This window comes from Chanodichthys erythropterus, chromosome 3 (genome assembly GCF_024489055.1).
Source record: "Chanodichthys erythropterus isolate Z2021 chromosome 3, ASM2448905v1, whole genome shotgun sequence".
Lineage (NCBI taxonomy): Eukaryota > Metazoa > Chordata > Actinopteri > Cypriniformes > Xenocyprididae > Chanodichthys > Chanodichthys erythropterus.
This window is the reverse complement of record NC_090223.1, coordinates 59,855,415-59,878,931: the sequence shown is the minus strand read 5'-3', so window position 1 is coordinate 59,878,931 and position 23,517 is coordinate 59,855,415. Positions and strand designations below refer to the sequence as shown.

At 42.0% G+C, this 23,517-nt stretch overlaps 1 pseudogene; it reads right to left on the bottom strand.

Annotated features, from left to right (window-relative positions):
- LOC137005151 (uncharacterized) overlaps positions 1–23,517 on the bottom strand; it is a 1,346,463-nt pseudogene that overhangs the window by 1,253,944 nt on the left and 69,002 nt on the right.

Sequence of the window (23,517 nt, the reverse complement as noted above, 5' to 3'; positions counted from 1 at the left end):
ACGAGAGGATAACGGCTTATAAAATCTCATAAATGTGTTAGGGGTCACCCAGCCCGCATCGCTACAAATATCTGTTAGCGAGGCGCCACGCGCCAAAGCCCAAGATGAGGCCACACTCCTGGTAGAGTGAGCCCTCACTTTCAGGGGGCATGGCAGGTCTTGAGCCTGGTAGGCTAAGACAATAGCATCCACTAACCAGTGGGCTAGCCTCTGCTTGGAGACAGCCTTCCCCTTCTGCTGACCTCCATAACAGACAAAGAGCTGGTCAGAAGTCCTGAAGCACTGAAGGAGTTCTGTCTACTTAAGTGCGAAGAGCACGTACTGGACAGAGCAGTGCCTGGGCTGGGTCTGCCTCCTCCAGTGGCAGCGCTTACAAGTTCACCACCTGATCCCGAAACGGGGTGGTGGGAACTTTGGGCACATATCCAAGCTGGGGTCTTAAGATAACGTGAGAATCGTCCGGCCCGAATTCTAGGCATGCTTCGTCAACAGAGAAAGCCTGTAGGTCTCCAACCCTCTTAATAGAAGCCAAAGCTAACAGGAGCGCAGTCTTCAAAGATAGAAACTTTAGCTCAACTGAAAGCAAAAGGTTAAAATGGAGCTCTCTGAAGTGCAGATAACACTAAAGAGAGGTCCCAAGAGGGAATCTGTGAGGGACGGGGAGGAAAAAGTCTCCTCACCCCCCTCAGGTACCTGAAGACCAGGTCGTGCCTCCCCAAAGACCTACCTTCAACATGGTCAAGATGGGCGGCAATAGCGGCCACATAGACCTTAAGGGTGGAAGAAGACAGCCTTCAGTCCAACCCCTCTTGAAGAAAGGAGAGCACAGACCCGATCAGACATGTCCAGGGGTTCTCATTCCTGGAAGAACACCAGGTGACGAAGAGGTTCCACTTCAGCGCATAAACCTGTCTAGTAGACGAAGCTCGTGCTGGAGTGACGGTAGTTACCACCTGAGGCGGTAAGGTACCTAACCCGACCGCGTCACGTCCAGGGACCACACATGTTGTCTCCAAAGATCTGGATGCGGGTGCCAGAGTGTGCCTCGTCTCTGAGAAAGAAGGTCCTTCCTCAGAGGGATCGGCCAGGGAGGGGCTGCCGCAAGGAGCATCAGTTCGGAGAACCAGGACCGGCCAGGCCAATAGGGGGCGACCATCAGGACCTGCTCCTTGTCCTCCCTGATCTTGCACAGGGTCTGTGCAAGGAGGCTTACTGGGGGAAACGCATACTTGCGTAGATCCCACAGCCAGCTGTGCGCCAGTGCATCAGACCCGAGAGTGCCCTCGGTAAGGGAGTAAAATAGCTGGCAATGGGCATTGTCTGCAGAGGCAAACAGGTCTACCTGAGCATCCCCGAACCGTTCCCAAATCAGCTAGACCAACTGGGGATGGAGTCTCCATTCCCCGGGCATGACTGCTGTCGCGAGAGGTCCTGGGCTGCATGATTGAGTCGGCCCAGAATATGAATGGCACGAAGCGACTTCAGATGCTTTTGACTCCAAAAAAAAAGGAGAAGGCAGGCGAATTGCAACATGCGGCGAGAGCGTAGAGCACCTTGACGGTTGATGTACGCTACGGTCACCATATTGTCTGTTCGGACTAGTACATGCTTACCTCTCAGCAGGGCCTTGAACTGGTGCAGAGCAAGGTGTTCTGTCAGCAACTCAAGGCAACTGACATGCCACTGAAGTTGGGGTCCTGTCCATAACCATTGCACATGGCATCCCACCCCGTAGCAGAGGCATCAGTTTACACAACATGCCTGGACACTGGTACTAAGGGAACTCCAGCCCAAAGGAAAGCCAGGTCCTGCCACGGGGATAGAGTCAAACGGCAGGCCAGAGTGATGGTCACCCGAAGCGTGCCCTGATGCCATGCCCATCTCGGGACTCGGCCGTGAAGCCAATGTTAAAGCAGTCTCATATGGAGTAACCCCAGCGGAATAACTACCGCTGCGGAAGCCACATGCCCCAGGAGCCTCTGAAAAAGTTTTTGCTGGGTCTTGCTGTTGAACTGATTCAGGCAATTCAGTGGAGACTGCACGCGCATGCGCGCTCGTAAGCTGCGCGTACATGACGATCGAGTCTATTTCCATACAGAGAAAAGAGATCCTCTGCACTGGGCAGAGTTTGATCTTTTCCTAGTTGACCCGAAGGCCCAGACGGGCGAGGTGTCTGAGCAGTAGATTCCTGAGCTTGCACAACTGTTCTCGAGAGTGTGTTAAATTAGCCAGTGAATTCAGCCATGCGAAGGATGAACGCACTCGAAAATGCTTTTGGGTGTTAACATCTTGAACGGGAGTCTGTGAAGAGCCCGGTACAAAGCCCGAAGGTCCAGGATTGGCCGTAACCCACCTGTTTTCTTGGGTACAATGAAGTATGGGATGTAAAAACCTAAAAAGGTTTCGCTAAAAGGGTAGCAATCTCCGAATGCATGACAGGGGCATCTTTGCTCACCATCGTACCGCGGATCCCCTCGAAATCTGGGGGGATGCCCAGTGAACTGAATCGCATAGCCGAGCCTGATCGTTCGAATGAGCCAGCAGGACAGGTTGGGTAGCTCTAGCCAGAATCCAGAAACCGTGCCAGTGGGGTCAAAGGAACCACAGGTGCACCTTGATTCTGAATGTATTTGAGGCTGTGCTCCGTGGCTAATGGCTAATGCTACACTGTTGGAGAGATTTATAAAGAATGAAGTTGTGTTTATGAATTATACAGACTGCAAGTGTTTAAAAATGAAAATAGCGACGGCTCTTGTCTCCGTGAATACAGTAAGAAATGATGGTAACTTTAACCACATTTAACAGTACATTAAAAACATGCTAACGAAACATTTAGAAAGACAATTTACATATATCACTAAAAATATCATGATATCATGGATCATGTCAGTTATTAATGGTCCATCTGCCATTTTTCGCTATTGTTCTTGCTTGCTTACCTAGTCTGATGATTTGACTGTGCACATCCAGACGTTAATACTGCCTGCCCTTGTCTAATGCCTTGAACATGGAAATGACATAGTGAGTCTCAAACTCCATTGCTTCCTCCTCCTTATATAAATCTCATTTGTTTAAAAGACCTCCGAAGAACAGGCGAATCTCAACATAACACCGACTGTTATGTAACAGTCGGGGTGTACGCACCAATATTTGCATATGCCAGCCCATGTTCAAATCATTGAATTCAGGTGTTCCAAACACTTCCATGGTCACAGGTGTATCAAATCAAGCACCTAAATGTGCATTCACGCAGCCTCGTAATTCCTGTAGTTACGAGATTCTAGCATGTAAAAAGTGTTCATGTCCTCGTAGAGCTCGTAGTTACAGCTTGTAAGCTGGGAGTTTTCTGAAAAGCTCGCACATGTACCACGTGGCTGCTGTACCACCCGACCGCTGTAGATTCATGTAGATTCGTTGATAGTGGTGCCATGGAAACGCATAATTTCCAGTCCAAGGACCAAAAGGACATACACAGCTCCGAATATAACGTCACGTGTTGTCATTTCAAGATTACGGTATTACGCGGTGACGTGAACACAGCATATGCATGCAGACTGCTTCTACAAACATTTGTGAAAGAATGGGTCGCTCTCAGGAGCTCAGTGAATTCAAGTGTGGTACTGTGATAGGTTGTCACCTGTGCAATAAGTCCATTTGTGAAATTTCCTCACTACTAGAGTTTGTTTCCAAAACGCAATAACTCAATAATTTGATTAATTTGAGTAAAAAGGTGTTTTCTTTACCAAAAAAGTGGCAAGATGAAAACCTCCATTTTCTGTTTCAAACTTTCACATAGCATCTTTTGGTTATAAAAACACTAAAAATTCAAATCTTTCCCCAAAATGCAATAAATCCATGACACGTTTTTTTTTCTTTCAAAATGCAATTAATCAATCAATATAAGCTGATTCACATAAATGACAGCGTCTGAACTTTATCAATACTAATCTTATATACAGGCATTTTACTAAAAATACATTCAGTCGTCACTCCCAAAATGAACTCAACGAGTCATATTGGTAATGTTATAAATTAATTATTTGTCATTGCAGATTAAAGAGTATCTGGCGTCACCGCACAGTTAAAATGAATACATTTGCTGAGTACATTGGTATTAAAAACTGCTTTTAAAAACTGTTCATGATTCAGTTTTGTGTACCACGACAGCTGGCATTGTTGTTCCTCCTGACTCGAGTGCCTCATCTTCATAATCTCCTCACATAAATGATTACATTTCGATGTCTTGCATTTCTTCCCCACCACAAAAACCACCACAGGTTCATCAGTGCTTTCAAAAGTATTCATTTTTCTGTTTTTGTTGATCACAAAGTACAAAGCAGATAAGGAAAACTAGGATGCCACATCTCATAAGACCTTAGAAGAACAGGCGAATCTCAACATAACACTGACTGTTAGGTAACAGTCGGGGTGTACACCCCCAATATTTGCATATGCCAGCTCAAGTTCCCAACATTATGAAAGGAATGCACCTTTAGGTGCTTGATTTGATACACCTGTGACCATGGAAGTGTTTGGAACACCTGAATTCAATGATTTGGAGGGGTGTCCCAATACTTTTGGCAATATAGTGTGTCAAGCTTGGTAAAAATATCTCATTGATTATGTTTATATGGACAACAATATTCCGATATTAACACGATAAAGACAATACTCAGATTGAGAAACTACCATGTAAACAGCTATTTTTGATTAACTTAATCCAATTAAAGTCATACTCTAAGTAAACACAAATCAAATTAAGACAGGTAGAGTATTCCTACTTTAGTCGCATTATTGGAGTGCATTATAAACACACCTTAAATCACACTATTAACGTCATGTGGGAGTTTTCGCCGCACTTTGCTACAGGACACATAATACACAGACGGCAGTGGTCAACCGTTTGATGGCAAACAAGAGAGCAACCTTCAAGCAAGAAGCCAAAAATCAAATTCCTCTGAAATATTGCCAAATTAAAGTGCGTAGGAGGCCTGTTGCTGGAGAATTTGTATCCACCATCGTCTATTTACAGAGCCCCACACATGAGAGGGAAAATAAATAGTAATCTAAATCATGTAAACAATTTACTAATTCATTCCCTCCATTTACTAAATTGTGCACATGGTTTACTAATTTGTTCCCTCGATTTATAAATCATGTACATGATCAAGTGAACGAATTAGTAAATTATGCGTACAATTTATTTATTTTTTCTTGCATTCATATGCAGGGCTCCGTATCCATTTTCATAAAATTAAAAATGAAACACCCAAAACTGTATATGGTACCATAACGAAGACGAACTGTGCGGTTATAGGTGAAATTCTGTAGAGAACATGTGACGTTTGCCAGTAATCGATCTATGTTCTATAACATGTAAAACGGGAACATGAAAGGAATATTCTAAAAGCAGCTCATGTAAACGCCTTAATCATAATATTGTCTTATTCGGAATAAGGTCAATAATTGTATGCGTCCGAAAGAAGAATGTCATATACACCTAAGGAGGCTTGAGGATGAGTTAATCATGGGATAATTTTCATTTTTGGGGGAACTGTTACTTTAATGTTCAATTACTTCTGTGTTCAGGTATAGGAATGACCGATATTATCGTTGGCGATAAATACCGTTTAAAATTCTCCTCACGATAAAAATTTGTCTCCTCGCGATAACAAAGATAAGTCTAGTTGATGACATAATTTCATGCGCGACCGATTCACTGTTCACATGCGGAGTGTCACTTGAAAGCAAGCATGGCGGAAGGCGGACGTGAGGCTGACGAGGAGCTCGTTATTAAGCGAGGAGCTACCTCCACAATTTGGAATTGGTTTGGCTACAGGAAATCAGATGTGGAGCAAACAACCGTTATATGCAAGATTTGCAGAAAAACAGTGGTTACAAAGAGTGGAAACACATCCAATTTGTTTCACCATCTGAATCACAAACACAAACCAGAGTATATGAAGAAAGTTTGAAGATGCGCGAGGCAACGGAGGCACCAACTACAAGTAAGAAAATTCCCACCCAGACGAAAATTGCCAGTGCATTTGCTTATTGTATCCCTTATGATAATCAAAGTAAACGATGGAAGGAACTGACGGAAGCCGTGGTGTTTTGTTTGGAAAAAGACTGAATGTTGCCATTCCACACTGTCGAAAAAGGATTCAAGCGAATGATCAATAAACTGAACCCAAGATACAACATGCCTTCAAGGAAGTACTTTTCCAAAACAGCCCTGCCAGCGATGTATGAGGAGTGCCGTGGTAGGCTCCAAACAGCACTGTCTACGGCGGATTTTTATGCTTGAACTGCAGATGGAGTAGCAGAGCGACTGAGCCGTACATTAGCCTTACGGTTCACTATATAACAAGTGACTGGAGTTTGAACAGCTGTTGCATCCAGACAAGTTTTTTCCCAGATGACCACACAGGTGAAAACATTGCAAGTGGCTTGAAGCAGTTTCTTCAAGAATGGAATTTAGATGAGGAGAAACGGGTGTGCTTAACAAGGGACAGCGGGGCCAATATAGTGAAAGCAGTCTCTCTAAACATGTGGACAAGACCATCTTGTTTTGGCCATTGTCTACACATCGCTATTGGTAAGTTTACTCTTTCTCTCTTATCATTTTAATGCATGCACACTGAGCAAACATGATCTTAATATTTACTTTATGTATTTGTTTCTGCATTAGTAATGTAACTATACGCAGTATTCTGAACAGTAATTCATTATATTAGCTAATATGTATTTTATATACATTTAAAAATATTAAATGTTATTTTTTATACCTTTTTTTGTTTCATCTATTTTTAATTTTAACTGAACTGGGTTTTTTTTTTACTTTTTGTTTTCATTTAAATAAATAAAACCACAAATAAACTTAAATAAATAAAAATAAACAAATGGTTTTGTTGTTTTGCAGAGAGAAGCATGAGGGATACCAGGATTGACAGAGCTGTGGGAGTCTGTAAGAAGATTGTCAGTGTTTTTTTTCGCACAGCTGGAAAAAGCAGCGAACACTCAAAGATGCTCAAGTAGAACTTGGCCTTGCACCACACAAACTTGTGACTGAATCGGCAACACGATGGGGATCAAGGCAGAAGATGATTCAGCGGATATTTGAGCAAGAGAACGCAAGTCTTTGCTGCTGACAGATCAACCAGGCATCTGGTGCCTACTTGGCAGGATATTGATGTCCTAGACTCTGTCAGTAAGGCACTTGGGCCTCTTCTTGATTTTACAGATGCTCTCTCTTCTGAAAACTATGTCACAGTGTCATGCTTGAAGCCTACTCTTCACCTTTTCAACAGTGAGCTGCTGCAGGGGAAAGATGAAGACTCAGATCTCACCAAGACAATTAAAAGTTCAATACTGGACTACATGAACACCAAATATAGTGACCTAGAGGTTCAGGAAATGATCAACATGGCAACAATTCTTGATCCACGCTTCCGCACTCAGTATATGAGTCAAGAAGAGATCCTGGTCATCAAAGCCAGAGTAGTCAGAGAGGTGGAATCCCTTTCTGTCATGCCAAGATATGCTGGCTCTGCTACCCTGTAACATCAGCTGAATCAACAAAAGAAGCTCAGAGTGCATCTAAAAAGCAGAAGAAGAGTCTTGGAAGTTTTTTCAAGAAACCAGCTGCTGAGATGACCAACCTTTCTGAAACAGAGAAAATTGATGCTGAATTAAACAACTACCTCCATGGGCCACTTGCAGATGGTGAAAGCAATCCCCTTACGTGGTGGAAGGTACATGAGGTGAATTTTCCCTAACATCGAAAAAGTACTTGTGCATCCCCGCCACAAGTACACCCTCAGAGAGGGTGTTCAGCGCTGCTGGAAATGTAGTGACTTGCCAAAGGTCTCTTCTGAAACCAGCTACAGTGAATATGTTGGTCTTCTTGACCAAAAATCTTAAGGTGTGAGCCCTGTTCTTTTTGAAAGCTACTGAATCACACTAGTATGTGTGTTAAATAACTTGCACTACCAGTGCACATGTTCATGTCAGCCTCATTTCTATATTTTGTTTACAGATAGAGTATATCAGTGTTTACAGTTTAATTAAAGGTACAATATGTAAAATTTTTGCAGTAAAATATCCAAAAACCAATAGGCTAGTGTTATATATTTTGTCCAGCTGATTACTAACAATATCTCTAATGTTTTCAACTACTTGTAAATCATGAAAAAAATTCCCATTCTAAACAGTGACACGGGGCAGTGCAGTCGCCTGTCAATGACGTCAGTTACCTTTGTTACCGCCTTTACTGACGTAGAAACCACATGACAACAGTGCCGTGGACAAATGCGGAAGTAGTGTCTAGCGTCCAGCAAACCACTAGCTTGCTTCAAGCAGTTCCTTATTTACTTCTTGCACGTTTTATGGTGGATTGTGTTACTTATTTATGGAACATAATTACTGTTTACCATCTGCCGCTGGTTCTGTCGACAAGGACAGCTCCCGGAAGCGGCGCCGGCGACTGTGTCATAATAAAAGTCCCGCTGCTCGTGAGGCGTGTGTTGATCAATCGCTCCAGCTCCTCGTTCAGCTCCCGCAACACTCGGTCCTGCTCTGCTTCATACTACAGTTAACATTAATAATCGCATCCAAGAACATTATTTCTTCCAGACTCCAATCCCTATTCTTTTGCACCGTCCGTTGAGATGGAGACCACATGTCCCAAGTTTCCGCTCTAAAACTTGGCGTCATCAAACTACGCCTTTGTTTTGAATAGGCTTCTAGCGAACTCTAGTGGAAAAAAATATCACAAATTGTACCTTTAAGCTTTTATTTCAATTTAATTTATTGATTTGTTTTTAATTTATCTTGTGTTTTGCACTTTTATAGACATAGTTGGGATTGTTAATTTTGCACTATTTTTTACAATTTCTTTATCAGGATTTATTGCAGTTATACTATGTTGTAATTTTGTTGTAACACAACTGAAGACATAGTGATTGTTCCTTTTGCTGTTTGCACCAAGAGAGTAAAATACAGAATCTGTTTACATTTTAAACTTAAAATTGATTTTAATTATTATTGTGTAATTGTTGTGATGTTTTTTAGCACAGACACTGGAACACAACTTAAACATAACATAATTGCTATTTTACAGAAGAAAATAATTTATAATGATAATAATGATATATAAATAATTAAAAAATATGTATATATATTTATTATCGTCATTGGTATCGTTATCGCAATAAATACCTGAAATTATCGTGATACATTTTTTAGGCCATATCGCCCATCCCTATTCAGGTATGTTAAAATGATAGTACAGCACTTTTGAGCATGAACAGAAAAACTTATTTACTTTTCCATTGTTCTCTATTTAGAAGAACATATTGGGTTTAATGTTGCACAAAATATTCTCTATATTTGTAGAGCTGGACATTTTAATAATGATCAAATTACTGAGTTCAGCTGTGAGAATAAAACCAACCTGTTTGTTCCTCAGTTTCTTCATGTTTCACACTGAATGTTTCTTCAATCTTCATGTCTTCAGTCTCCTCTTTAATAAACTCCATCTTTATGTCTTCACTCTCTTCCTCTTTAATGAACTCCATCTTTAAGAAGAGAATTAACATAGTTAATGGTTTAGACAAAAACACTGAAAACTAACATTTTATATGTTGGCATTTATGATCTACACTTGATCAAACCTTTCAGCAGCAGAATCACAACAGATGCAGGAGTTCGGTGCAGTCTTATGTCTTATGATGTAATGTCGTCACTCCAAAATAAAAGTCCTGTTCACACACAGCATTGTCTAAAATCACAGAAGTGCATAGAAATCTAACTGTTTTACCAAATAATCTTGTATTAAAATAAGGGACAAATAAGACACAAACAAACATGGTAAAAAGGTTGTACATGAGTTAATTCATGTGTCCATCTAAATTGAAACACAATTTTCATTTTAAATTGCAAATTAAGTATACATATAAAAACGAGAGAAAAAAAATGCAATAGAATAGGGGGCATACGGACATCACAAAAGTTTATAATAATTAAATCAACACAGTATTACATTTCGTCAATGTAAATTAAATTATACATTTAAAGGTTCTTTACAACAGATTCAAAGATGTTAAACATTTCTGACACCTTTGATTTGAAATGTTTTGACATTTTTTTAAATTAAATAAAAGCTAAAATTGGGTTTAGTGGATAATTCTGGCTTTGTGAAGATGAAATTTACCCAGAAGACAAAGCAGTAAAACAGTGCAATCAAGTATAACACCCTTAGAATGAAAATCAAACAAGAAAATGATAGATTCAGTCATTTGTACCAGTTTGTTACAGCAGAAGAAAACTAACATGTTAACTTCTGACCAAAAGGACTTACAGAATGGACACTGATAATACAAATATAGAACTGATTCTTCTTCAGTATTACAAAAAGAACATAATGAAGACACATTCTCAGAAAATCTGCTCTAAAATAAATTACAAGTGTAATACCTATGAGAAATTTTAAAATGGAGTTTTTTAATTTTACTTTTAATCAATTTAAATCAGAGTTTAGATAACAGATACTCTAGATTGTGCTTCAGGGAGGGTTCTTGAAGAAAAATCATTTCTAATGAAGAAGTTGATATGATTGTTTATATGATTTTTTAAACAAATCTTTAATCAATTTTTTTAAACTGCCAGGTATACTTTTAATCACCTTAATGAAGTCTCTTAATGAAATTGTTGCACCTTTCAAAGACACAAAATCAGAAAAAGAGAGAAGGTCTCCTTGAGCACTAAACAAATCGGAAACAAATATATTTTGATTCACCCATTCCTTTCAAAAAGGGATTTGTTACATTTCCATTATTCCACATAATACACTTGTGTGGGGAAAGATTATGATTGTGTAATGAATCATCACTCGGGCATTGATCCATTTGCATGCTTTATTAGAAGAATCGTAGTAATACAGGCAGGGTCAGACAGGAGCAAACTGGTATGTAAGGAACAGGCAGAATCGTGGTCAGACAGGCAGTAAGTCAGGGCTGGCAGATAACACTCACAGAAACGGGAAAACAGGCAGACGTCAGAGGTAGGCGGCAATGGATCGTAGACGGGTATACAGGCAGACAGCAACAAGTAATCAAACAGGAAATAACGCTCGGAATTGTTCACCACGGCAAAACAAGACTTCGCGTCTGACAGGTGGATATGGCAGTCCTTTATAGACCGGGTAATGTGATTCAGCTGCAGGTGTAATCAGTCCAAGGTACGGGCTTATGGGAAATGTAGTGTGGGTGAGTGTGTGTGCTAATATTCAGGTGATGGTTCCCTCCAATGGCCAGAGGAGGGAATCACGGAGTTCGTCTCCGTGACAGAGCCCCCCCCCTGCGAGCGCCTCCTGGCGCGAGGATGCTGGCGACGTCGCGGTCTTCCTCGAGGACGAGGGGCTGGCTTATCCGGATGGTTCGTGTGGAACTCTGCCACCAGGCTGGGGTCTAGGATATCATCCGAATTGACCCAGGAGCGTTCTTCCGGACCAAACCCCTCCCAGTCAACTAGGTACTGGAGTGTGCGACCGCGACGTATGGAATCCAACAATTCTCGGACCTGATAGATCTCCTCACCGTCGACCAAGACGGGTGGGGGGCCCTCGTCACTGGACCTCTCCTCCCCCTCCTTGTGGGGGCCATCGGCGGGTTTGAGCAGGGACATATGGAAAGTGGGAGAAATACGATAATGGTTAGGTAATGCCAAACGGAATGAGACTGGTGTTATCTGGTGCGTGATTTGAAAAGGGCCAACGTACCTTGGACTTAACTTCTTACATGGGAGTCGCAGGCGCATATCTCTTGTGGATAGCCATACCCACTGACCAGGGCGGTAAAGGGGTCCGAGGCGACGGTGGCGGTCAGCTTGTTCCTTCTGACGGCGAACAGCGTGTTGCAGGTGTGTGTGCGCTCTATCCCAGGTGGCTTCGCTACGGTTGAGCCAGTCGTTGACAGCTGGTACGTCGGTGGGCTCACCAGACCAAGGGAACAGGGGCGGTTGGAAGCCCAGGACACATTGGAACGGGGTTAAGCCGGTTGCTGGTTTACGGAGAGAGTTCTGGGCGTATTCAGCCCATAGGAGGTACCGGGACCAGTCGTCTTGATTGCCGTTGCAGTATGATCTGAGGAAGCGGGTGAGTTCTTGGTTAAGACGTTCGGTCTGCCCGTTGGAATGTGGATGGTACCCGGATGTGAGACTGACATTGATGTTTAGTGCTTGGCAGAAAGCGGACCACAGGCGAGATGTGAATTGCGAACCTCGGTCTGACACAATGTCCTCGGGTAATCCATATATACGAAACACCCACTGGCAGAGGTGTTCGGCAGTCTGCATAGCGGTGGGTAGTTTGGGTAATGGGATCAGACGACATGCCTTGGAGAAGCGATCCACTACTGTGAGTATGGTGGTGTAGCCGTTGGAAACAGGGAGATCAGTTATAAAGTCGACTGCGATGTGGGACCAAGGACGCTGGGGCACGGGTAGAGGATGCAGCAGACCGGCTGGGAGCTGATGAGAGGACTTATGACGGTTACAGATCGAGCAGGCTTTGACAAACTGAGTAGTGTCTTTCGATAGGGAAGGCCACCAGAAGCGGTTCTGTATGACTTGTATGGTAGCGGTGATGCCTGGGTGACCGACTGCTGGGGAGTTGTGAACCATCTCCAGTATCCGAGGGCGCAGAGCCGGTGGTACAAATGTTCTCTCCGGAGGACATCCTCGAGGGACCTCGATCTCTGCGTTGGCCTGTTCCAGTTCGGTCATAACGTCCCACTGTACAGGTGCGATAACAAGAGAAGATGGAATTATGGTTTCTGGGTCTTTGTGTTCTTGCTCACCTTCAAACTGACGCGAAAGGGCATCCGCTTTGGTGTTTCTTGAGCCGGGTCGATAAGTCACGGTGAAGTTGAAGCGTGAGAAGAAAAGGGACCATCGGGCCTGACGGGGGTTCAATCTCTTGGCGGTGCGGAGGTATTCGAGGTTCTTGTGGTCCGTTAGTATGACAAACGGATGCACGGCTCCTTCCAGCCAGTGACGCCACTCCTCAACAGCCGCTTTCATGGCCAGCAACTCCCGATCCCCGACATCGTAATTTCGTTCAGCAGCATTCAGTTTTCTGGAATAGTAAGCACAGGGAAACATTTTAGGAGGATTACCTTGACGCTGGGATAGGATGGCGCCGAGACCTGTGTTAGATGCGTCCACCTCGACTATGAATGGTAGTGACGGGTCGGGGTGGTGCAGTATGGGCGCGGAGGTGAAGCGTTCCTTGAGCTGTTGAAAAGCGTGTAAGGCCTCAGGGGTCCATCTGAGTTGACTCTGACCTTTTCTGACCATACCTGTAAGAGGGTTGGCTATGGAACTGAAGTTGCGGATGAAGCGCCTGTAGAAGTTTGAAAAGCCCAGGAATCGCTGCATCTCTTTGACAGTCTGGGGCTGCGGCCATTTCAGGATAGTGTTTACCTTTCCCTCATCCATGGCGACGCCCTCGGGGCTGATGATGTACCCCAGGAATGAGATGGAGGACTTGTGAAAATCGCACTTCTCAGCCTTGGCATAGAGCTGATACTGGATGAGGCGCTTGAGAACCTGTCTGACCTGTTGCACATGCTCCTGCATGGTATCGGAGTAAATCAGGATATCGTCTATGTAAACAATAACAAAACGGTTAAGCATATCTCGGAACACGTCGTTTATGAACGACTGGAAGACAGACGGACTATTAACAAGCCCGAAGGGCATAACGAGATATTCGTAGTGTCCGGTGGCCGTTGAGAAGGCGGTTTTCCATTCGTCACCCTCCCGGATGCGAAGTAGGTTATAGGCACTCCGTAGATCGAGCTTGGTGAAGAATTTGGCTGTTCGGAGCTGTTCCAAGGCTGCAGGCACTAAGGGCAATGGGTAGCGAAACTTGACAGTTATATCATTGAGACCACGATAATCAATACAGGGACGCAGACCTCCGTCCTTTTTACTCACGAAGAAGAAGCCCGCTGAAGCGGGTGACGTGGAAGGACGGATGAATCCTTTCACCAGTTCCTCCTCGATGTATTTCTTCATGGATTCTGACTCAGGTTGGGAGAGCGGGAAGATACAGCCCCTAGGAGGTGTTGTTCCTGGGAGAAGATCAATGGCACAGTCATATGGGCGATGCGGTGGTAATTGTGTGGCGCGTACTTTGCTGAATGCCAGCGATAGATCCTGATAATCTGAGGGGATTTGATACTCGGAACCGGGTGAAGAGTCATCGGCCTGGACTGTTCTGAGGGGTAGAGAGGTGACAGGAGACAGACATTTGGTAAAACAATTCTTATCCCATTGCAATATTTGACCCTCTCTCCAGCAGACGGTGGGATTGTGCGTGCGGAGCCAGGGTAATCCGAGTATAATAGCCGAGGTTGAGGTGGGTAACACATGGAACTGTATGAACTCTGTGTGCAATATGCCAGTTTGCATGGTTAAGGGTTGGGTGATGGTGTTGACTCGTCCGGAGCCCAGGGGTCGCCCGTCTATGGCTTCCACTGTGAGGGGAGAAGAATGTTGAGAGGAATGTTTAGAGGAATGTTGTGTAGCTGTGCGAACGCTTGGGAAATGAAGTTCCCCGCAGCCCCTGAATCCAGTAAAGCCGTGGTATTCATTTGAGTGTTCTGAATCTGGAGGGTTATAGGTACGGACACAGTTAAATCTGAGTGATAATAGGGATTGGATTCACTCACCATGCGCTGACTTTCAGGACGAGTGCGGACGGGACAAGTGTTACGAACATGACCGGGACTGCCACAGTACAAACAAAGTCTATTAGTCAGGCGGCGATTCCTCTCCTCCTCGGAGATGTGGTATGCGTTGATTTGCATGGGTTCTGGAGTTTCTGCTTCTGTCGGCTGAATGGGGCGGACATTACGTCTCTGGCCAGACTTGCGAGCTCGAATCAGGTTGTCCACGTGAATGGCGAGTTCAATATACTGGTCCAAGCTCTTCCCCTCATCTCGACATGCCAGCTCTGACTGTAATTCATGAGACAATCCGCGTCTAAAACAAACTTTCAGGGTATCACTCACCCAGTTGGTTTGAGCGGCGAGAGTGCGGAATGCCAGGGCATACTCAGCCGCCGTCCTTCTGCCCTGTGACAGCTCCATCAGTCGATCACCCGCTCCCTTCCCATCACTCGGGTGGTCGAACACCGCTTTAAACTGCTGCATAAAGTAATCGAACGTGGAAAAGGTGGACCCATTCTCCCCCCATATGGCAGTTATCCACTCTAGTGCCTTACCAGTAAGCAGAGAACAAACAAAAGCAATCTTACTAGTCTCCGTGGGATATAAAGCTGGTTGTTGATTAATGAAGAGGGAGCACTGGAGGATAAAGCCCTTGCACTTGGCTGGATCACCGTCAAACTTTTCTGGCAGTGAGAGACGAGGGTTGCTAGGCGACGGCGTTCCTGCCGCGTGGTTAATGGCGGCCGCGGCGGGGGGAGAGGGCGCCGCTGGCGCGGGTATCTGCAGTCTCTGTAGTGCCTTAACTAGTTCCTCCGTGATGGAAGTGAGGCGATTAAGTTGGTGTTGATGGGCGGCGAGCTGGCTGGCCTGAGCAGACATCGTAGCACACAGGTGGGTAAAAGCAGCTGGATCTTGTTCTGGCGAAGTCTTCTGTAACGAATCATCACTCGGGCATTGATCCATTTGCATGCTTTATTAGAAGAATCGTAGTAATACAGGCAGGGTCAGACAGGAGCAAACTGGTATGTAAGGAACAGGCAGAATCGTGGTCAGACAGGCAGTAAGTCAGGGCTGGCAGATAACACTCACAGAAACGGGAAAACAGGCAGACGTCAGAGGTAGGCGGCAATGGATCGTAGACGGGTATACAGGCAGACAGCAACAAGTAATCAAACAGGAAATAACGCTCGGAATTGTTCACCACGGCAAAACAAGACTTCGCGTCTGACAGGTGGATATGGCAGTCCTTTATAGTCCGGGTAATGTGATTCAGCTGCAGGTGTAATCAGTCCAAGGTACGGGCTTATGGGAAATGTAGTGTGGGTGAGTGTGTGTGCTAATATTCAGGTGATGGTTCCCTCCGATGGCCAGAGGAGGGAATCACGGAGTTCGTCTCCGTGACAGATTGAAAGCATCTTCCAGGAATCTAGAGCTTGTTTGTGGAAATTCAAGAGTTTGATAGGTAATTTTCTGCACTTACAGGGTATCTGCAGATATGAACAAGTTAAATTTAAGACTTTTTAAGACCTTTTTAATACCACCTTACATGAAATTTAAGACCTAACCTACGATGGAAACACACACATTATTAGGGGCCAAGCCCCGAAGGGGCTGTAGCCCCTATTGTAATTGTACGTTTTCCCTTTTATTATTATTATTCTTCCTCCCGAATGGGAGTCTATGGCAGCCCTATCAACGGAACATGAGAAAATGATGAAATTTGGCACAGTTGTAGAGATGCTCATGAATAGTGATTGGACCAAATTTGGAGTCTCTAGAACCAACTCTATAGCGCCACCACCAGTTCAAAATTTCAAAATTCTAACGGTTTTAACATTTGAACTGTTTGTCATAGAAAAATTAAATTTAGTTCATCTGATTCGTCTCTTCATGCTGATGCTATTCAACTTCTTACATTAAGTCTCCACCCATTACAGTAGTGGCCATTTTGAAAAGTACAGTATTTGTTTTTTTCGCTTCTCCTCCTTCAAAATTTGTCCAATTTTGTCCAATGTTTGATCAGATTATCTTTGGACTGAGCCGCACAGAAATGACTGAACAGATTTTTTTTATTCATCTTTGTTCAAAGGTTATGATGTCACGAAGTTAACGAGGTCGACCCAAAATTAGTATAGAGGCTGTATCTCGGCCAAACTTTGAGCAATCGAAACAAAAATTGGTACCCTTCATCAGAACCATGGTCTGAGGGTCTATGCCAAACTTGGGAACAGCGCCACCTACAGGTCATGAGATATGAAAAATGGCTATTTTGGCCAATAATTTTTGAACAGTTTGTCAGAAAATCAAGATCTTGGTGTCTATGGATTCCTTGGATCATGCCGAATCCGACGATACCGATTCTGTCAATATTGGATGAATCACGTGTCCGCCATTTTGAATTTTGTCATAAATTGCGATATCTTTTAAACAATTTGACATATCTTCACAAAAATTGGTATGTATGACCTTTAGAAGGTCGTGAAGGTACCTGAGAAGTTTCAGCACAGCGCCACCTACTGTTCCACAGATGTAATGATTATTTCAAAAACGCTTATAACTTTTGAAAACACTTTCCAAAATGTGTATGCTTCATGTCATTTTATTCCCTGGCTTATGCCGATTCCGACAATGTATCATTTGTCATTTTCCTTAAATGTACCTGTCTGCCGTATTGAAGTAAATGAAAAACAGTTTTTTCGCTACTCCTCCTACAAATTTTGGTCAATTTTGTCCAAAATCAGCTCAGATGATCTTTGGACCGAGCCGCACAGAAATGACTGAACAGATTTTTGATATTCACTACCATTTCCGAGATATTCATCTCTGAATGTGACCTTGCTTGTGTTTGTTGTCTTATGCTAGTTAGCTTAGCACAGTAATTGCTTAGCATGCTAAACTATTGCTATTCTTTCTAATGTGGTCTTCAGTCAACAGGTTAACCAAAACTTAGTTGGCATTAAATAACTTTGCATACTAATATGGTTAACATGCTATGAAGCTTTTTTTTTTGTGAACTCTTTCTCACACTGAAACCTCTGCTTAGCATACTGATGAACTTGCATGGCTGATTAGCTCAATGTGTTACGCCACGGATCCCGAATGCTCTGCATCGTGGGTTCGAAACTCAGTGTGACACATGCCCAGACCGCATGAGGTACTGTGGCAGGAAAAGATGCAGAACTTGTGTCTGTTCTAGGCATTCTGCCTAAAACTGGTCTAATCTGAAGCTATCACATGCAATTCCTTTATGTCCAAATTCGTAGTTATTCTTCTTCCCCCTGTATGGTAATCAATGAACCATAAGAAGGAAAATTATCAAATTTGGCATGCTTGTAGTGATAGTAATTAAAAGTAATTTGACCAACTTTGGAGTATCTAGGACTAAGTCTATAGCGCCACCACCAGTTCAAATATTCACTTTTGTAAAGGTTATAACTTTTGAACCCTTTGTTCCAGAAAAATGAATGTCAATACAACTGATTCCTCTCTTCATACTGATCACATTCAATATCTTACATTAAGTCTCCACCCAGTACAGTAGCGGCCATTTTGAACAGTACAGTATTCTGTTTTTTCGCTACTCCTCCTACAAAATTTGTCCAATTTTGTCCAAACTTTGATCAGGTGATCTTTGGTCTGAGCCGCACAGAAATGACTGAACAGATTTTTTTTATTCATCTTTGTTCAAAAGTTATGATGTCACGAAGTTAACGAGGTTGACCCAAAATTGCTATAGAGGCTGTATCTCGGCCAAACTTTGAGCAATCAAAACTAAAATTGGTACACTTGATCAAGACCATGATCTGAGGTTCCATGCCAAATTTGGGAACAGCGCCACCTACAGGTCATGAGATCTGAAAAATGGCTATTTTGGCCAATAACTTTTGAACACTTTATTAGAAAATCAAGATCTTGGTGTCTATGGATTCCCTGTGCCATGCCGAATCCGAGGATATCAAATTCTTCAACATCGGATGAACCACGTGTCCGCCATTTTGAATTTTGTCATAAGTTGCAATAACTTTTAAACAATTTGACATATCATCACAAAATTTGGTACATATGACCATCAGAGTGTCCTGAAGGTACATGAGAAGTTTCAGCACAGCGCCACCTAGTGTTCCACAGATATAATGATTTTTGCAAAATTGCTTATAACTTTTGAAAACATTATCCAAAATTTGTCTGCTTTATGTCATTTTATTCCCTGGTTTATGCCGATTCCGACAATGTGTCATTTGTCATTTTCCTTAAATGTACCTGTCTGCCATATTGAATTAAATCAAAAACAGTTTTTTCGCTACTCCTCCCACAAATTTTGGTCAATTTTGTCCAAAATCAGCTCAGATGATCTTTGGACCGAGCCGCACAGAAATGACTGAACGGATTTTTGATATTCGCTACCATTCCCGAGATATTCATCTCTGAATGTGACCTTGCTTGTGTTTGTTGTCTTATACTAGTTAGCTTAGCACAGTAATTGCTTAGCATGCTAAACTATTGCTATTCTTTCTAATGTGGTCTTCAGTCAACAGGTTAACCAAAACTTAGTTGGCATTAAATAACTTTGCATACTAATATGGTTAACATGCTATGAAGCTTTTTTTTTTGTGAACTCCACCCAGTACAGTAGTGGCCATTTTGAAAAGTACAGTATTCCATTTTTTCACTACTCCTCCTACAATTTTTGTCCAATTTTGTCCAAAATCAGCTCAGGTGATCTTTGGACCGAGCCGCACAGAAATGACTGAACGGATTTTTGATATTCGCTACCATTCCCAAGATATTCATCTCTGAATGTGACCTTGCTTGTGTTTGTTGTCTTATGCTAGTTAGCTTAGCATGCTAATTGCTTAGCATGCTAACCAGTTGTCATTCTCTTTAATGTGGCTCTTCAGCTATCAAGTTAACCATGAGCTTCATTAGCATTAAGTTAGCTTAGCATGCTAATATGGTTAGCATGCTAAGTAATGCTTTTTTGTAAATTCTTTCTTACACTAAAAGTTCTCTTCCACAGATTGTTGAATGTAGCTCAATGTGTAAAGCCAGTTACCTGATGAGCTCTGCACCCCAAGATAGTGGGTTCGAATCCCAGGTGGAGCGGTTTTATGAAATAGTGTGTTTTGATTCCTTTACTGCCTCTTGGATTAGAAATAAATGCTTTTTGTTTCATGCTGTGTTCATTTTCATCTAAGCTTATCGCCCGTAATTCTGAACCAGCTGTTTCATGTTTGTTCATTTTCTGCTGTTTTTCCTCTTCCTGCTCTGTATTGCGCTACAGCATGATGAGCTGCAGAATGATCTAAAGTAGTTATTAAATATAACATTCAGTGCAGTTTTATAAAAATTCTTCATTTTGAGTTCATTTTCACATGAACTAATGAACTTCGGCAGGTGTGCCAACATTCACCTGCACAGTGGTGCAATGAGATGAGAAATGGACACTGGACTCGGAGGTCGTGGGTTCGAATCCCGTGTGGGGTTCCTTTATACAATTGTGTGTAATGAGTCATTTTGATACCTTTTTTATCCAAATAAGCATTGTACTAATCTTTATTCCTCTTGAATGAGATACAAGTGTTTTTAGTTCATTCCCTGTTCATTCTCTGAACTTCTATTGATTTTCATTTCATTTCCACCTGTCCTTCTGAACCAGCTGTTTAGCATGTACATTCAATTTCTGCTGTTTTTGCTCTTCCTGCTCCGTATTGCGCTACTGCCCCTTCTGGGGCTTGGCCCCGAATTGCTGCTTGCAGCTATATTTTTATATGTGTGTGTATATAATTGTTATTATTAAAGTACCTGCGAAATGTACTGTAAAATGTAATTTATTCCTGTGATCATTTTCAGCATCATTACTCCAGTCTGCAGTGTCACATGATCCTTCAGAACAATTACAATTTGATTTGATACTCAAGAAACATTTATGATTATTATCAATGCTGAAAACAGTTGTGCTGCTTCATATTTTTGTGGAAACGGTGATATTTGTTCGTTTTCTTTGAAAAACAGGAAGTTCAATAACAGCATTTATTTGAAATTATATTACATGTATTTATCAAATATATTATTTATTAAAATATATTCTGTAACATTTTAAATGTCTTCACTCTTCACTCACTTTATCACTTTAAAGTATGACAGATTAAAGTATTAATTTTTGATTAATTAAATCTTACCAGAAATGTTTACATTGGATTTCCACAATTTTAAGCAGCAAAAACTGCATTTTAACCTTAATAATATAAATAGTGAATGTTTCTTGAGCAGCAAATCAGCATTTCTGAAGAATCATGTGATACTGAAACTTCTCTTTGTAAACAACAGAATTAAAAATCATTCTAAATGCAAATTTAAACATCACAAGCAAAGTAGCATTTACATCGAAAATGAAAACACACACCTGCTACAGCAAGCATGCTATATAATTAAATCACAGCCGTTGCAAATTATAGCCTATATTTAATTCCCAACACATTCATAAAAAAAAAAAAAAAAAAGTTACCTAACACGTTTCAGCGCTGATTCTACTCGCATTTGGTGCGTTGAGCCATTTGAACTCTTTTAGGGACCGTTCATATGTCGCGTCTAAAAACGCATGGAAAACGCGTCGGCGCCGCTTTCTTCTTTCCAAAGCGCTCGGGCGCTGCGGTGGTGTCTGTCGTTACTACGCAACCATGAGACGCGCTCTCCATGACGAGTTTGTTTCAGCAAACGATATATGGATTACCAGCACCGAAAATCACTTTCAGTAGCTTGCCACGGCAGATTTATTTAAAAACGTGTATCCGTGTACAACTCTGATCAGATATTCCTACATCTTTGCTGAGCTTTGTCCTACAGATGGCGCCGCGCAGCGCTGGACCATTCTGTCGGTGACGTATTAGAAAACATAAAACATACATAAAACATTTTCGCAGTAATTTTACGAACGCACCCACAATAGCCTAGTTTATGTACCTGTTCGTTTTTTTAATAAAAATGACTAAATTAAAAAAATGAAGACTTTATAAAGCCGTGATTAGACTTTTTAATACTTTTTAAGGGTCTTAATTTTCCCAAAATTGATTTATCACCTTTTAATACTTTTCAAGACCCCGCGGATACCCTGACTTAATACTGCAATATAGTAAGAATTTAAGGTCACCACAGTGTTTGAAGATAAGGTTAGGGATCCAAAACCAGGGTTATCCATTATTAGAAACACAACTCTTAATCCAGTTAATTTTGAATATAATTTTGAATAGTTTTAAAATCTAAAGCATTAAGACCAAATCTAAAGTGTAAAATTTGACACTTCTGTAGTTACATCATGTACTAAGACCGACGGAAAATGAAAAGTTGCGATTTTCTAGGCTGATATGTCTAGGAACTATGCTCTCATTCCGGCGTAATAATCAAGGAACTTTGCTGCCGTTCCATGGCTGCAGCAGGTGCAATGATACAACGCAAAGTTCCTTGATTATTACGCCGGAATGACAGTATAGTTCCAAGTCATAAAAGGCTAGAATATCACAACTTTTCATTTTCCACCTGTCTTAGTACATGATTTAACTACAGAAGAGTCAAGTTTTAAATAGGAAAAATAACAAAACTCTTTGGTCATTTTTAAGCGAGATTCTAACGGTCTAATCAGATTCAATGAACTATGCTAAGCTATGCTAAAAGTGGTACCGCCAGACCCGGAGATCGGCTGAATGGATTCAAAAATGGTAAAACTCAACTGTGTTACTCTAGGGGAGTTGGAAAATGAGCCTATTTTCAAAAAAAGTGGAGTGTTCCTTTAATACTAAATCAGTGCTGTGCAGCCGGTGCTGTTCGGATCTGCAGTCTCAGGAGAAATTCTTGATGGTTTGGTCCGATGGTGCTGAAGTTGTAATCAATATCTTTGTTGAATAAAGAAAATGACGATGCCTCGCAACATTAATTTGAGCCGGTTGACAAGGAACTTGCGCATGGCTTGAAGGGATGAGGCCTGGAGCCGGGTGGGATCTCACATGAGCAGTCCGTAGCGTCAGCGGGAACAAAGAAGAACCAGAAGAAAGAAGACGATCTGCGTGAGGCTTTTTAAGAAGTCACACTTCTGAGTTTTGGCATGACCAGTGAGAAAAGTGCAATTTTCTGGCGGGAGGGTTTTATTGTTTGAAAGTGAGTTCATTTGCATGAGGGGAGTCAACTAGTAAGTTTGTGTCCATTTATGCTCTGATACATATAACAAATATACAATACATTCTGTGATATTGAGATGTCCACCAAAGTCATTAGGAGTAATTTAATATGAAACACTACCTAGAAGGACTATAATATCTAGATGTTCTGTCATCATAAGTGTCTTTGAAGTGTGTTTGTGTGTGTGGCAAATAGGGCAGACCTTTAGGAGTCTGCATGCTGTGAAGTTTGAAGTTTACAACTGTGTGTTTGATCGCTCTAGACTCGACATCAGAGAAACAGAAAGTCTCTTTTAAGAGTGTCCACATCACAATTTGATTTGCTAAATAGGCAGCAACTCACACTAATGACCCCTGACATTGAAGACTTTACTTGTTATTGATTTAATTACAAATTTGTGAAAGATTAATTTTCAATTTTACTGAACCTTTAAGCAATATTTTTTGGTATTGAATAAACTACATTTATACTTGAAATTTTGCTTATTTTACTTGATTACTGATTCTTGAGAGATAAATTGTCTTTCAGTTTGGACTGACACATGAATGAACTCATACAACCTTTTTAACATGTTTCTTTCCATCTTATTTGTCACAGGTTTTATTTCAATACA